At 46.1% G+C, this 4,685-nt stretch overlaps 1 non-coding gene across 1 annotated transcript; it reads left to right on the top strand.

Annotated features, from left to right (window-relative positions):
• Positions 1-3,657: 3,657 nt before the first annotated feature.
• On the top strand, positions 3,658-3,729 carry trnae-uuc (transfer RNA glutamic acid (anticodon UUC)). The gene has a single exon. It is a non-coding gene; the product is annotated as a tRNA-Glu (tRNA).
• Positions 3,730-4,685: the final 956 nt, after the last annotated feature.

Here is a 4,685-nt window from a genome sequence, read left to right as displayed (position 1 = left end):
CCAAGCAGGTGTGAACCCTGCCGAGTACAAAATGAGAAATGTCGTCGAAAAGAAAGGGAGCTTGCTCCCCGGCTTCTTCTTTAAGATTCAAATCAGTGGAGGGGGAAAAATATTTCACTCACATTGGGACTGGTGGGAATCTGCAACCCACTGCCTGTTCAGGTGGAACAAGCAGATACCCGCAGAGCTTCTTTGGAGGCTATGAGCAAAGTGTTTGGAAATGAGACTAGAACAGTGAGGTGCTTGAAATCGTGATCGAAATGAAGCAGGCACCTGAGGACAAGGGTGTTTCCTTTGCCTGTGAAAGATACTGCTTCACAAAGTTGGGCCTGTGGAAGGGAATCAGTGACGGTGATTATCTTTGGTTGTTCACATTGTGAATGTTCCCATTGCTGCGCATGTTCGTGTTAATGTCAGAAATCTGCAGCATGGTGGCGTTAGATGCGCACAGGGCCTGGCGCACCAAACTCCACCTATCTGTTTGAAATGCAGCTCACAGCTTCTTCACACACCCCAATTAATCTTTCTCATTGTCCTGAAGCCGGCATACGGTTTGAATTCCCGACCTGCGGGAATGAGTATACTTTCACTGTCTCGCGTCAGTACATGTCCCTGAGAACATCTGAGTCAACTCACAGCGCAGTCAGATGAGGAAAAGCTGAAATAGCCCCACACGCTGCTCACGGGCACATTTTATTCTCCCCAACTCAACGCCTCAACCACTGCGGCTCCTGGGAGTGGAAAAGAAACAATCACCAAAACCCAGTCTAAGCTCTGTGAATCTTCAGAAAATCAGCAAACGTTCATCCCTTCGGATTTTCTATCCTGGGCTGACAGCGATGGGTTTTGTCAACCTTTTGTAGGACATTGCAAGTGGATGTTTTGCAAAAAAGCACCACAATGCAATCTGATTAATCAGGACCTGGATGTTTTCGGTCTTTGAATGTAAGTGTTGTGCTCCAGAACTTTGCTGTTCACAGTTTATAATACTTATCTTCCCAATTCCCTGTATCACTTGTCGAAAATGTTTAATTTGTGTCTTGTAATCCTTTCACTGTCTGCTAATGAGGATAGCGTTTCCGTGTTTTACCTAAATTATCTTGACCTTGCATACCTCAAGCCTCAAGCTAATTTCACGAGAAACCCTCTCCAGTTCAAAAGCCAACTGTTAATGATGGCTCTGTTCCTTGTCACGTGTAGAATTTCAGATCGATGTTGTTAATGTCCCTTATGCTCCTTCAGATCCAGGTTTCCCTCACAGGGCTAGAACAGAACTGTCACCAAATACATTGACCAATCTACGTTCATCCTATCGATTGTATTAGCATCATCAACACTTCTCGTCAAAATAACTCGAGAGACTTTCATCACAATTTTCTGTGAACAGTTCTACATTAGCTTTGCTGAATGAACCCCAAATTTCTTGAAGTGGCTCCTTATTTTCGGTCCTGATTATTAATCTCTCTACGCATGGGAATGGATCCTTCCCACCCGCCCTATCTCTATCAATGTGTTTAGTTCAATTCGATCTCCCATCAGCCTCCTCTGTCCTGATCAAATCCAGGGGAGCAGGAACCGTTGGGGTTATGGCGCGGACAGGACAAGCCCAATACTCACCTTTCCTGTTAGAACTCTTCCATGAGAAAGTTTAGACCACAACTTTGGGCGTGTAGTTGTCGCCGAACAGTTAACGTGTTGGTGTAGAGATCCTGTGGGGCTCCCCGCCCAGGGTGGTAACCTGCTGACTAGGTCCACGTCATCTTTCGTGATGAAACACCCAGACCCGCCATTTGCAGATATTTAACCATTTCGAATATTGCGAAGTGATTGGATTCAATCAAACTCTGTAATGATTCCCTCTTTCTCAGCTCCACAGGCAGAGAGACCTGGGAAATGAAGCTGTCAGTGTGGTTCTGTATTGATGGGCCGATTGGTGAGTGCGATGGAGATGAAATCCATTGCGCTTTCCCCACGCAGGTGTGAACCCTGCCGACTACAGTTGAGAAATGTCGTAAAAAGGAAAGGGAGATTGCTCCACGATTTGTTTAAAGATGCAACTCAGTGGAGGAGTTGAAATATTTCAATCACATTGGGCCTGGTCGGGAATCTGCAACCCACTGCCTGACAGGGTGGAACAATCAGATACCCACAGAACATTTTTTGAAGCTCTGAGCCAAGTATTTGGAAATGAGACGAGAACAGTTTGGGGTGTGAAGTCGTGATCGAAGTGAAGTCGGCACCTGAGGATTAATGTGTTTTATTTGCCAGTGAAAGATAGTGCTTCACAAAGTTGGGACTATGGAAGGGAAGCAGTGACGGTGATTATCTTTGGCTGTTCCTCTTGTGAATGTTCCCAATGCTGCGCATGTCCGTGTTAACGTCAGAACTCTGCAGCATGGCGGCGTCAGGTCCGCACAGTGACGGGGCGCAATGGATGACGCATCTGACTCCACCTACCTGTTTGAAATGTAGCTCACAGCTTCTTCACACACCCCAATTAATCTTTCGCATTGTCCTGATGCCGGCATATGGTTTGAATTGCTGATCTGCAGGAACGAGACTCTTCACTGTCTCGCGTCGGGAAGTGCCCCTGAGAACATCAGAGTAAAGTCATAGCGCTGTCAGAGGAGGGGAAGCTGAAGTAGCCACACACGCTGCTCACGGGCACATTTCACTTTCCCCAACTCACCGCCCCAACCACTGCGGCTCCTGGGAGTGGAAAGGGAACAAACACCAAAACCCAGTCTCAGCTTTGTAAATCTTCAGGAAATAAGAAAACTGTTCATCCCTTCGGGTCTTCCATCCTGGGCTGACAGCGTTGATTTTAAATGGCTGTCCAGTCAGTGCCGATTCGTCTTGGCTGAAATAATCTTCATTATCTCATCCCAGCATTTCTTGCCTCAGAGAACTGTGCGGCAGAGTTCATGTATATATATCCTTGTATGGTATTTTTTAAATAACATTCGTTCGCTGGGTGTTTGTATCGGGTGTTTCAGGTTCATTAGCCGCTGTTTAAGTGTGTTGGTAGGTTTGTGGGCGACCATGATGCTGAGAGGATTGAGTTGTCTTGACATCATTTCACAGATGTCTTTAATGTAAAGTAATGTGGTTAGTGTTTCTGTCGACGTTGTGTCTGCTTGTGTCCGTTTGTTGATGTGAAATCGTCACACTGAGTTTATTGGTGAGTCAAAAGTGAGGACTGCAGATGCTGGAAACCAGAGTTTAGATCAGAGTGGTGCTGGAAAAGTACAGCAGGTCAGACAGCCTCCGAGGAGTAGTAAAATCGACGTTTCGGGTAAAAGGCCTTAATCAGGAATTAAGGCAGGACGCCTCCAGTGTGGAAAGATAAATCGGGTGTTGCTGGGCCAAAGGTAGCAAAGAGTACAATAGGTGAATGGGGGTGGGGATGGAGGTGACAGGCCAGAGAGTAGGGTGGAGCGGATAGGTGGGGAGGGAGATGTTCCCTCAAGCGCTGTGACTTGGCACTGCGAGGAGTCTCCAGTCTCCCCAATGTAGAGGAGACCGCATCAGGAGCAATGGATACAAGAAATGACATTGTTGGATACACAGGTGAACGCCTTCTCACGACCGTGGCCCAGATTTGATTTCCGGGCAGGGAAGAAACTTTTGGTAGAGCTGTCAGCGTTTGCTTGTGTCTCCCTGGTGGTCTAGTGGTTAGGATTCGGCGCTTTCACCGCCGTGGCCCCGGTTCGATTCCCGGTCAGGGAAGCAGTTTTCAGGGGTTTCCTACGTTGCCCGTGCTTCTAAAATACTCGGCTCGTTTATTTGTTGATCTTCGTCGTTCCTCGGTGCAGCTGTGTGCCATGGCTCGTTGAAATAGTGTCCTGATTCAGATTTGTTTGCATGTGTAGGGTTGATTGCTTCTGTCGTTAATTTCTTGGTTCGCGTGCGTTGTTTTCCTGTAGACGCTGTTTTGAATTTACCATTGACTGTTCACTCTACTGTGACATGTAGAAATGGCACTTTGTTGTTGTTCTCCTCTTTTGTGAATTTTATGCCAGTCAGGATATTATTGATGGTGTTGTAGGTTTCCTCGAATTTGTTTCATTTTTTGATGACAAAAGTGTCATTGCTGTAGGGGACCCAAAGTTTGGGTTGGATCATCGAAAGGGCTGTTTGTTCGAGTCTCTGCATTATTGCTTCTGCTAGGAATACTAATATTGGTGGTTCCATGGGTGTTTCGTTGATTTGTTTGTAGGGCTTGTTACTGAATATGAAGTGGGTGGTAAGGCACAGTTCCATGAAGTTGACAGTGCTATCTTTGCTGATGAAGTTGATGCTGTGTTTGTGTCTTTGGTTGTTCGAGTAGTGTCTTCAGTTTTCTTTGGCTACGTTGATGTTAATGGATTGAACAGGGCTGTTATGTCAAAGGACATCATTATTCCATTCTCTTCGATCTTAGTGTCTTTGGTGTTCAGGAATTCTTGGATGGAGTAAATAGAGTTGTGTGAATCTTCGACTTGGTGTTTTAGCCTTCTACGGAGGCCTTTGACAAGTCTGTATATTGATGTTCCAAGTCGTGAGACTATGGCCTGAGGGGGGCTCCTGGTTTGAAGAGAAGGAGAACAACAACAAAGTGCCATTCCTAGATGTCACAGTAGAGCAAACAGTCAATGGGGAGCTTCAAACTAGCATCTACAGAAAAACAACACACACAAACCAAA

This window comes from Chiloscyllium punctatum, chromosome 36, assembly GCF_047496795.1.
Source record: "Chiloscyllium punctatum isolate Juve2018m chromosome 36, sChiPun1.3, whole genome shotgun sequence".
Taxonomy (NCBI): Eukaryota; Metazoa; Chordata; class Chondrichthyes; order Orectolobiformes; family Hemiscylliidae; genus Chiloscyllium; species Chiloscyllium punctatum.
Note: the sequence above shows the minus strand (reverse complement) of the source record. Positions and strands in the feature narration are given on the sequence as shown.